Raw genomic sequence first — 12,567 nt, 5'->3', positions numbered from 1 at the left:
TGATGCTGGATTTTTCCAAGGTGGAAATAATCCTGGCTGAACTAGCAATACATGACCAACAGGGAACACAGAAACACAGCTTTCCCCATGACCTGTTACATTGCCTCCACCAGTTCCAGGAAGACAACAGAAAACAAGTCCTATACAGTTGGACCATCAGGGTTGCTGAAGGGATTCCTAATTCCTTGTTCTAAGATCAGATTAAACCTTAAAATACACAAGGCAGAGGAAAGAAATCACACATTAATTCTAAGAATACATTGTATGTCGAAAGGTTTCTGCTCCCTTCCTTGCACCAGGAAGACATACTTTGCAGCACAGCCATAAACCTCAAACTTTGAGCATGCCAGTGGCTCCATGCATTGGTCTTTACACAGCAGTATGAACCCTGACTCTCATCTCACTAGTGGGGAAAAAATATCCCCCAGCCTAACTCTGTTCATCTTAGTTCATTCACTTTGCACTGGAACCTAGTCCAGCACCCTTCAAAGCTAATGGAAGCTGAATGAGCGGAGTCCTTCCAAGCTAGGAACCCACTCCTCATTGATGAGCTCAGGAGGAGGCCTGGGGGAAGAAGGAGGTGTTCAGGAGGATGAGGGAGATGGATGATCTCATCCTGCGTCTTGTTTGGTCACATCCCAAAGCCGTCAGGCACTTTAGCATATTGCTGCAGAGGCAGGTTCGGTGTGAGGAAATGTGGATGGCTGTAGCGTCAGCAGTCCTGGCCAGGGTGTGGATGGCCACGGGCAGTCACACTTCCCATTCCTCTGCGTGTGGAGGTACTTAGCAATGCTTCCACAGAAAACCTGGGAAGACTGTATCTGTCAGCTGCCTCAGCTGAGAGATTTGTCCTCAGAAGGTCCAGTGCTGCACGTTGCCTTCTATGAGGCAGTGGAAGTCTTGACAGAACTGGTGCAGCTGGCCAGGCTCTGCTCTGCATCAGCCCAAGGAACATCACAAGCTTTTCTCTACCTACTAGGGGGATTTATTTTTGTTTTTGCAGATTTTCAACTTCTCAATGCCCAACTCCTCTCACGGGCCCCTCTAAACACCCTCTCCCTTTCAGATGCTGATGCTTTTCAGCTGATTAAACTGTGGGCCAGACCATGAGCTGTATACTGTAGATCAGTATAGCTTGTCAGTGCTAATTTACATCCACTGAAAATTTCCATTCCTTCACCATTTAGCAGAATTATATGACATGTCTTTTATCTCTCCTCACAGTTTAGCCTGCTGTTCCCCTTTGCTGGCCCCCGAGCCTCCTGCTTTGCTCTGAACTCCCTATAGGTTTGCAGGATAAGTTGCTTATTTGCAATGTAAAGTGTCTCTCAGAGCTACAGCCCCGTGCAAACAAACCCAAGAGGGGCACATTTATCCTTACTTGTGCAGCAAATCCAGCCCTATCGTTTTCCTGGCAGCAGTTCCCTACAGCAAACACTGCACAGAACTTGCTAAGGGAAGAAATATGTCCCTTACTGCCACTATGCAATGCAGGACCTCTCTGGGGAGACATAGGGGAGGGAGAATGAGAGAACTGATCCCACAGAGATCCCGAGCTCCTGCCTTTCTCCATGAAGCTGATGGTGATGGCTCGCCACCCGTGTAGACTTTGACTGTCCATAGGCAGGATACCATTAATGAATTCTTGTTGCTATGGTGATATTGATGGATGAGGTTGGTGGGAATCCAGGGAAAGATAGCAAAAAGAAAAGTGGGTCAGAAAAATCCCGCAGGAAAATGTGAATTTGCGCAAAGGGGCAGTTGTGTGACATCCTGGAGAAATCCAGTGGCACTTCACACTTCCTGACTCACCCTCCTCTCGCAGCAACACGGTGTTGTTCGGAGGCAGTGCAGCACCCTGCTCACAGCAGGGCTCTGGCACAGAGGCACGCTGCTGCAAGTGGATTTCATTACCAGGCGGTATTTTTGCAGCTTCACCCTGGCAATTCCTTACACACTGAGCAGCAACCTTGGCTCCAGTGAAATCACTTGGACCTGTGCCAGCAGGCACAGAGCCAGGATTTCCCCAGCTCTCAGGATGCCTTATCACAAGTGACAATTTCATTCAGCTGCCATGATAGCCACTGGGATCCCCTGCCTCTCCAGAGCTGTTTCAAGCATGGAAAAGCCGCTGTTGCACAGAGGTTTTTGCTCTGCTTTCCTGAGGCTCAGCACTGTGCACTCTTCAAAGGTGGCATTGCGGGCTCCTTCACAGCTGCCTACTCTGCAATATACACTTTAGAGTAATCTTCTACCCTTCATCCCAGCTGAGTGACCTCTGGCAAGGACAGGCTGCACTCCAATCACAACTGGGCCCTCTCACCTTGCCCAAGTGTGCTAGGGATTTGTGGCACAAGAACCATCTTCCTGAAACACCAGTTCTCTCTTTGGCCTTGCTCTCTCTGGGAAAAACATTCCTAATTCAGGATGATGACATATTAATGAAGCGCTAAAGTCCCAGTGGAACCCCTTCTTCCTCTGCAAATCCTATCTAAGCCCATCAAGGGGTGTACAAACTACAAGATGCTTTTTGGGGGGGCAGATTTTAGTACAATTAGTAAATTTCAGAGTATGCTTTCTGTCCTAGCAAAGACTCTTCTCTTTTCTACTGTGTTTAATGTCTAGGAGTTGCCCTACACACATATAAACTCACTACAGAACTTTTGACTCTAAACAGTGATGCTGCTCCAAGCATGTACCACTATGTCACCAGATGGGCACTCCAACTCCAGAAAGTTGTGACTGGTTTGAATGTCTTGTTACAGAAGTATATCCACAGGGAAATGGTATCTACAGCAGTATCATTATACAGACAGTATTGCCAGTAAATGCCCCAGTGTAGATCAGCTCCAATTGATGTGTCAGCTTTTCCGTCTATGTGTGTGTTCAGATCCTTCACCTCCATGTGAACTGAGGAACTGGAGACAAAATTAACCTGCTCTTCTCTTTTGCATCTTTTGATAAATATAGTTTTAATGGAGTCTGAAAGCTCTTTACACCAGGAACAGATCCCAGGAGCAAAATTCAGTTAGTTTCCCCTACATTACATGTAGCTGTTCATCAAATTTATTGGGCAAGGTTCCTAAGCCCATGGAGGCTGGACCAGCACAGGCAGAGGCTCTCTCCTGCATAGGAACCCTTTGATCAGACTGTCAGCATCATTTATTTGCTTGTGTTTCATATTCTTGAAGGCTCCAGTAAATTATTTTTCCCAGCTGACTATCAGAGGCAAAGGCAGCTCTTTCAAGTTGGATTTGCACCTCTTCCCTTCCCCTCCATTTCAATTAGCTATGGAAATGATTTGGGTTTGTTGATGGATTTTTGGCTTGTTTTGGTTTGGGGTTTTTGTTTGTTTGTTTTTCCCATCTCCTTTTGCCAGTCTCTATTAGAAGCTTTAGGAACACCAATGGCTGGAAAAGACTCCAGTTGCTGTTCTCCCTGTAGGAAATGTTGTGGTTTGCAATTAGCACATCTAATTGCTCTGCTTGACCTGCTGCTGGCCAGGGTGGAGAGCACAGAACCAGCTGCAGCATCCTGCCTTTCCCCCAGCTAGGAGTGAAGGGATGTGAGTGCTATGGGTGGATGAAAGGAGGTATCACCACAAAAAGGTAGGGCCAGACAGGGGCAGGAGTTGGTTTATTGCACTGTGAGACAGAGGTGGCCATAGGAACATAATAGGATCTCTGCCTGTGGGGGGCTGTTGTTCTACTGTGTATTCAGCTATTTTTTTTTCCTGCTAATGATGCTGACTGCAGAGACATGGCAGGTGGTGAACTGCCCAGAGCCGCTCAGGGATGAGCAGAAGTGGACAGTTTGGACAGGGCTAGAGCTCTGGGTTCCTCCACTTGGAGACACCAGTGTAAACGCCTTTAGGCACAAATCCCAGCACACTGGGAAGAGCACATATTCCAGAGGGCAACCTTCCAAGCATGGTCTGCCCTAAGCAGCTGATCACCAAAGGTTTCTCAGATCCCTTATATCAAGATATTTAATAGTATCAGATGCATTCAAGATAGGAGAATCTCTCTGGGTTGTCTTTGACCCCAGGTGGACATTAACTGCCAGGTGATCCCACAGGAATGGGATTTGGAGAGATGAGACTGGAGGCAAGACAGATGCCTGGGATTTCTCACCATGCATAAACCTGGCCTCACCTGCCCACGTATGCATCATGTCACGTGTGGTTTACTGGCAATGTTTTTAAAGTCACCGCTCAGAAACAAATTCTAAGACTCATTAATACCGATGCATGTGCTCTTGGGATGCTCCTAACCACATCGATATATTTTAACTTGTCAGAACTGCCAAGAAACTCTTTCGTTTTGGTGTTCCAGCAGTTCCTACTCCATAGTGAAAGGTGATGGAGGAGAAGGCAGGATATGTCCCTTTGCTTAGAGCCAGCTGTAAGAAAATGGTTTTGTTTACTCAAATGCATTGGGTAGTTTGTGCAAGTAAGCTGCATGTTCTTGTGCTGCAGGTTAGCCACTCACACGCATGATTGTGAAGAAAAGTAAGAATAAATGAAGCAGTTCTGCAGCTCTGAGTGAGGGAGAAGGACAGTAAACCAGACCCCTTCTCCCTGTGCTGTGGATCTCAAATATTAGCTACATCACATAGTCCCCACAACATTAAGTGTGGAGAAGACCCAGCCCAGATCCAGAATCAGAAGATACCCTATGCCTCTTTCTATGCCACTAACTTGCTGCAGGGTATGAAGCCAGCTGCTCCCAACCAGCTTTGGGTTCTGTACTTCCCTTGCAATCAGCATTAGGTATCATTACTTTCATGCCATTTTGCAAAACCTCCAAAGTGTCTCATGAAGGCTGTTACATTCTTGTTAACCTTTTTTTTTTGTTGTTACTGGGAAGAAATAAGACACAGATCATAGCAGCTGATGAGAGCCCTTGCACGTGCATTTATATTACCAAGGCGCTAAGAGCTGACCCAAGAGCATCACAGCTGAGCTTCAGGCAAACAACCAGCTGTCTTCAAATAACTCGGCTCCTGCACAGCACTGAAAGTCTGCAGCCTTTGTGCGTGTCTCAAAGTACCCACACCTACCCAAAGCTGAACACTCTACAACAAAGACAAAATCACTCTATAGATACGACTTGGTAATATAAATCAAAGGAGAGGAAATAATGTCTATGCAGACACCCAATCACTCATGGGAAACATATGAATCCTTTGTAAACACCTTTTTTAAGCAGTACTCTGAGAAGACATGGCGGGGATGCTGCAGCCAATGTGATGGTAAGAGTCTCATGCAACAAGCATCTCAGAAAAGGATTTAACCTCAACTTCATAAAGAGTGCCCATCAAAAATTCCTGCATGTAGCTCTAACACCTCAGAAAGTTTAATTACCACTTAAGAAATGGAAGACAAAATGAGCTATGTGACCTTTCCCACCCCAGATCCTGTAGGTCATCATTATTTAAGACAACTGGGAGCCTGAAAAGCTAAACATTAGTGTTGGCAAATGAACAGATGGATGGATCGCTGCCAGCATAATCCATCTTCCCACTTGCCTCCGTAGGACTGAGTGACATTCAAAACTAACTACTTCCCTATGCAAAAAGAAATGCACGTGATGCAATGAGTAGGCTCTAAAACGGACTCATCAGCTGGCAGGACCACTGGCAAAATGCTTTATGGCTGCTATTTAATGTTGCAGGCGAGGCTGTAAACAAGAGGCATTGGGCTGTGACAGAAGTGGGGAATGTAGCAACCACAGTGGTTCTGTTGTAAGCCAGCCCCTGAGCAAGCTTTAAAAATCTGCCAGGATGCTGTCATCTTCTCTTTGTGTATAAATGCTCTCAATCTAATTAACCTTTTAATGAGAGCAGACAAAATTATGGTACTACCATCAAAGTGGATGTTCCGTCTAGTTTCATGAAAAATTTCCACCTCTGCTCACCTGGATTATTTATTTGTTTGTTTGTTTATTTATTTTGCTTGGGCTTGGATGAGTAAATTCCCCAAACACTGAAAACCACAAAGGAGCAAAGTCCATTTCGTAAGAGATTCCTTAACGTGTCAGGTTACTGTGCAGACATTAGCTTGCCCGATGCCAGATGGGACTCAGCTCAGCGCTTTCAGCTCAAGCTCAAATACCTGTTGCCTGAGCACAGAGAATGCTCCTGCTCCCTGCCCAGGATGGGCACAACAGGAGCTGTGACACACTGCACCAGTATGAATCACGTTACCCTCCCCAACAGAGAGGGCACTGAAGCCAGCAGACTCCCACGTAGCCCCATGAGGCCCTTGTGCTGCTCAGTGAGGATTCAAAAGGAGAATAATTTCCTTCACTTACTAGCTATAGCAGACTGTTCAGTCAGCACCTAGACTGTAACATGACTTTTCTAAATTGACACAAATCATCCTAACATGTACTTTTTGCCTATAGTACCCCAAAGAACAGAGATCTCTGACTGGTCTACAATATCACCCAGATCAGACTGTATGTTGTGGGGTTTTTTCACAAAGGTTGAAGTCTTCAGGATTTTCTACATCTGCTGGCAAACATCAGCACTGTTGACAAAGTCAGCCAGTGCAGCCAAGTGCAGAAATAACCCTAATCAAGATCTGAACCTGGGACTCCAGGTGAGCAAAGCTTCCTGACTAACCCACTGCAGCATCTGGCTTCACTGAACTTGCCTGTGTAATCTGAGCCAAAAAAAGCACTCATTTCCATTTCCTATTGCCCACATGCCACCTCTAAGTATACTTGCATATTAGCATTTCTGCAACATTCAGTACAAAATCCATATGGCTCCTTTCAGCAAGCAGCAACAGCAAGAAGCAAAGACAGTCTGGAGATGGAGCTTGTAAAGATTTCTTTCTAAGCACCAGATAACATTCATTGCAAACGGGCGGTGATGGAGTTGTTATAACCAGCTCCAGATGGGCCATGAAGCTAAAATGGATTTCTTTTATATGAAGTGTCTGCTGGTGCTCCCTCTGGAACAGATGTTGGGTAACAGAGCAGATCAAGGCCTAGGCTGAGGAGTGTCAGAGCCCATAGCACAAGAGCCTCTAATTACTTTGACCAGCCTCATCTGGGATCTCCACACTTGCTCCTGCCACCCACTGGCCTGGGAGCTGCATTTAGGTCCTTGCCTGAGCTATGTTGTATGTATACTGATTGTGACTTGGCCAGCTTGACTTCTTGGGTGACATCAGAGCTGTGTTGGGACCATGGCTTTCTCTGAGGCTTGCTGGGCTGTAGGCTGAACCAAGATATAGTAATGGGGCCCACTCTGCTCTTCCCATTTGGGTGCAGTGGGACTGTACCCCTTGTCCAAGGTTGCTGTCTCAACTGCCCTGCTGCCTGGCTTCCACCTCACCTTCCTTTCCACAGATATCCATCCTTGCTCCCTGACAAGGAGTCTTCTGACCCCATGAGTTTGGCAAGTATTACTTCCCCAGGCTAAACAGAAGAAAGAAATGTTCACATGGAATAAGAGAGTAGGAAATCAAGAGTTTTCAAATGTCCCATGCAGTGACCACTGCCAGCAGACCTTCCAGGATGTAGGAGCAACACAACTCAAGCCTGTCGTAAGTGGCCTTCTGACTTCTGAATGACGAACCACCCAGATGAGAGCCTTTGAATGATTTGCTTTAACAGATAAAGGACAAAAATGTGTTTGCTGTCACTGCCTACATCACAGAAAAAAAAGTGGCAGCCAATGAACTACTTCTGAATAATGCTCATTTTAACCATCAAGAATACAAGACCATTAAACTTTCACATCCACTGTGTCGTGGTTTAAGCTATAGCTGAAGCCAGAACACACTGAAAGAGACAAAGGCTACATGCCTGTAAGAGACTCCACTCAGAGCAGTAAGTCAGGAGTCTCATGCCACTGTTACTCCCAGTCTTATAGATGATGGGCTCTTAACTCCAAAACCTGTTGTATCCCTTGTGGGCACATGCTGTGTTAGACTTCATCTTGACAGATAGCAAGTAATTGATCACAGAATTAAAAACATAACTGGTTGCTTAGTTACCAGTGATCACTACACAGTTATATTTGCTGTGTGCAAACAGAGCTCAGTGCAAACCAATTATCCATCATTACAACTCTACAAATGTCAATTTCAGAGCGCTGAAAACAACTGTGAGCCACGTAATAAAGGAAATTTGCGTAGAAAAATACAAATTATAATTGGGAGCTTGGGTTGTATTTTTGTTTGGTTTTTTTTTGTTTAATGTTCAAATAGCCACAATCCTGTGCCTGAGGAAAGTAAATATATTGGTTTGAAAAAAAATAGGCTTCCTTACTGGGAAAGTGAAGGAAAGCATATTATGTATATAAACACTGGGAAAATAGAAAGTAGTAAATAAAAATGACAAGCTAACAGTTGCACAAAACTGATAAAGGAAAAAAGACAGAGGGAGTATTAAAGAGCTTCAGGATTAATGATGGAATAAAGGAGCTAAAATACACTGGGTCCTAAAAGCAGCACAGTGCCATTCCAAAAATGAAGTGTAACTATAGTAAGTAGCAGTGCCATGAATATAGAGGAAATGGAGAGCTGTCTCTGTGGGCTGCTCAGCAATATCTGTCTTGGGAGCTCTGCAACTGAATCTGGGGCGATTCATATAATGTTTGTTTGTTTGTTTGTTTGTTTGTTTGAATACCCAAACATGAGATAAGGGTGGCCTTAGATTTAAGTTTGGAAAACACATTTCATAAAAGCAGCAGATTCCTGTTGGTTGGGAACAGAAGCTAAACTAAAGCAGACTGCAGAAAGGTGTGTTATTTCATAGTGAAGATATTGAATCTCTAGAACAATTTTCTGGGGCCTGTGATGATAAGTAGGACTGACTTGGGCACAGGAAACAGCCCTATGTCTGCATGAGGCAGACTAGAAGAGCCAGCAGGTGCAATGGTTGCAGGGATCTGTGAGTTTCCCTTCCACTCCTTGAAACACAGATTTATGGATACTGCTATTTAATATACTGTGAGGAGCCACACTCTTATTTCTCACAATTAGGTGCTATTCTTTCATGCTCCATCCCCAAAGATGAAATCATTAAATCTCCCATAACTATGACCTTCCTTTAGCAAGGTCTGTCTTTCATCTGTCCATCAAACTGAGCCTTGGAGCCAGATCTATGGATAAGCTGCTGTACTTGGATGCCTTACCAGCAGCACATTCATGAGAGTATGCACCACATAGATGCTGGCAGGTTAGATACTCACGGGCTAACCCCCACACTGAATTTACCACCATGGCTGTAAACAGTTCATGCTCAGCATTGCCGGTGGCCAGCCTCTCTTTTCCCCAGCAGTTCATCTTCCCTCTCCTAAAATACAGGATAACAAAAGCAGCTACAGATTGCTGTCTTCCTTGCATGTGCTGAAAAGTGCAGCTATACTATATATGATCATGTCCTCATGACAATTTAAGCTCTCTGAAGATAGGAATAGTCAGGGCTGGATGCAGCCTCAGTAGAAAAGGGTTTGGGCTGAATGCTCTGCTTCTCTCCAGTAAATCTGCATGTCCTGTATACAAGGACAAGGGCCATAAGCACTAAACCCTCTACAAGACCTGGGCTGGAGAAATGCCCTGCCCTGCAGTTTACAGAGGTGGAGAGAAAGGAGGAAATAGGTCAATCTGACTTTATGCAATGCAGCACAATAATGTAAGAATAAATTCTATAGGGGACATATAGCATCTCTTTGCCTTTAACTCCATTATGAGATTGGTTCTTATTTGTCCAGGAGATCAGAAGCAAAGACAAGACTGAGCAATTTTGAGGTTGATAATGAACAGAAACAAGTATGTTCCTGCCTATTCAAGAGATGTGCAGAAAGTGCTAATAGTGTTTCAGTGTCAGAAAGTATTTTCTGTTGTTGAGTTTGAGCTGAAGCTGGCAGCAAAGATAGGTTACAACAGTCACCAGAACAAGTTTGCATTTGCTGGTGGGAGCTATTGCACTGTGAAGAATAGCAGCAGCCTGGACAGGATGTATGCAGTGTACTGAGATACTGCTTGCGTATGTATTAACAGTTGTGTATGGCAATGTGTGCATGTGCTACATATAAGATTGATCCACGTGGATGCTTACTAAATGAGATTGGTTCATAAACACCACAATCTGCCTGCTGTGGAGAAATATTCAAGACTGAAGAATAAGTTCACGAGAGTGAGCCTGGGTGAAAGATGGGAAGCTCCTCTCTGGGCTGCTGTGGCGTTCAGGCCATCTGTCTGAAGGGCTACAGTCTGCCCTGGAGGTCAGCATGTCACAGCTGAGTCTGTTTCTGTGCATGCAAAGCCATCTTCCCTGTTTAAAGGCAGGGCTTTGTGACCTCCCCAGAGATGGGAAGGAGTTCTGTTACCTCTTCTGCCCACTGTAGATCTACCTTGAATTAGCACTGCCTGCTACTAATCTCTTGTTAACTATCAAGGCCTTCAGGTATGTAAACCTGGATCAAATGAAAAAGGCCCCTGCAAATAACTGGCTTACCTCACCACATCCCAGCTGTCAGCACTGCAAAGAACATGGTAGAAAACTTGATTTATTAAAATTAATGAAGGAACTGGCTAGTCTTGAATAATTCATTGCGTATCAGCTGCTGCTGAGGTAATAGGAGCTCAGCAAGATCCGCTTTAGCACTGCACAGTGCCTAAAATCTTTAAATAAAATGAAGTCAAAGATTGGCTAGTTACAAGATTAAAGGGCTTTCTCCATGTGAAGTGAGAGGCCCTGATTTGTGTCGCTGAGATCATCCAGCTGCCATCCACAAAAATTGCTGAGGTCTCTTGAATGGAAGCCAGACAGCCAACATCACTGATTTTTGCCATGGCACAAAGCATTCTGCCTCAGCCACCAACTTCTGCAGAACATAATGGCTCCATTTTTCACAAATCTTACTGAAATCAAGTTTAGATTTCAATATTTACCATAAATTAGGGATGCCTGAGGGTGTTGGCTTGCTTTTCTGGTCATGCAAAGAGGTAGGCACTACCCTCTGAGTATGCAGATCTTAAGATGCAATCTCTGCTGCTGCTCAAGGCTTTTGTCAGCACCAGCAGAATCAAATTACCCACAGCGTGGGCAGTGTCAGGGCTGGATTTTGGAAGCATGTCAGAAGCCCTGGAACAGAATCCCACTAACTTAATCTGGTGCCACTTGATGAAACAAGGGCTCTTTTTCAACTCTGCTGAAGTCAATGGTAAAACCTTTTAGAAAAGTGTAAAAGCAGCAGCAAAAATCAGGCATTGTAATTAAATGGCCAATACACCTCTTCCTCTGTGTCCTCCTGCAGAGGTAAGAGAAATTGCAGCTAATAAAGAGGAAAAACAGATTAATGCAATCAACACACTCCTGCCTCCCAGCTGCCGGTATAGCGGGGGGTTGTCTCCTAATGCAATCATGAAACTCTCCACTAGCCACAGCCAAAGACCCTGCCTGGAGTCCATCAATCTTTCCAGCTGGTGGTGATGAGAACTGGCCCCACAGGCCAGCACCATGTCCAGTGATGGTCCTGTTCTCAGCTCCAACTCCGGTTTGCATTGCCTTCTTTTGTCCCCACTGGGCACCTAGGAATTTGTAATGTGCTGATGGTACAGCACCTCTGGATCCCATTAAGACAGTCGAACAAGACAGCCTTTGACTCAAGATCCTGATGAACAGGGAAGAGATGCCTTGTTGATTGCCTCAGCCAGATTTTATTTCCAGATGCCATTCCTGCTTCATCCAGAGCAGATGATTTTGGCCAGGCCTCAGTGTCTGAAGTATTTGGGTAGAAGTACTCTGTATAGGCAATTGGCATCATGAGACATTTGACCTGGCCCCAGGAGACTGCCAGTTTCCCCTCCTCTCCAAAAATACTGCTTCATCAATCACTGGGGAGAGTGTTTTAGAAAATAAAGCCAACTCCCCTTGCCTTGAAAGAGACAGAACTGTACCCTCTTGCTGTTTGTTAATAGCCTCTCTGCAGGAGGTCACAGGACATTGATTTATGCTCCTGAACTTTTTGTGGATATAGGTTAAAATCATTTGGAGAAGCCATAAACTAATGTTTTGACTTCTCACCCTGAAGTGGGTGAATGAAGCAAACAGTGTAACTCTCACATCTGCAGAGTAAAAAATGCTGTGAACAGGTTGTAACCTGGTAACCTCTGAGACTGATGTTTGGTCCCTGATTTCCTTGCTTTCCTTGGGTCCTCCCAGACAAGACACTCACAATTGATATCTGTAAAAGGAGATAATAAAACTACCTTCCAGCATACATGAAAACTAGACCCTTCCCCTCCTTGCAGTCTTTGAGCACCAAGGAAAGTCAGGTATGGTTTCCTAAAACTGAAGTGTACTTATTTGGAACTAACTGGACTCTGGAACCTGTATTCAAGTGTAATAGCTCCAAGCTCCTGCTGGAGCACAAGCTGGCATGCCTCTAGCTACCTCGAAGGACACAGGTGCCTTCCCCTCTCAAGCTGTAAGGAAATTATGCAGGTATGTGGGTAAGGGCAGGACTCTGGTATCAAAGGACCAGTCCATGAAGCATACATGCATCTCTTTACACACCTGTGTGTGTGGTTGTGTCTTTGGA

General features: G+C 45.0%; 1 protein-coding gene across 4 annotated transcripts in view; it reads right to left on the bottom strand.

Annotated features, from left to right (window-relative positions):
- LOC115608869 overlaps nucleotides 1-12,567 on the bottom strand; it is a 47,027-nt gene that overhangs the window by 21,913 nt on the left and 12,547 nt on the right. The window lies entirely within an intron of this gene.

This window comes from Strigops habroptila, chromosome 5, assembly GCF_004027225.2.
Source record: "Strigops habroptila isolate Jane chromosome 5, bStrHab1.2.pri, whole genome shotgun sequence".
NCBI lineage: Eukaryota > Metazoa > Chordata > Aves > Psittaciformes > Psittacidae > Strigops > Strigops habroptila.
The sequence above is the reverse complement of the archived record's forward strand: the minus strand, read 5'-3'. Positions and strand labels throughout refer to the sequence as shown.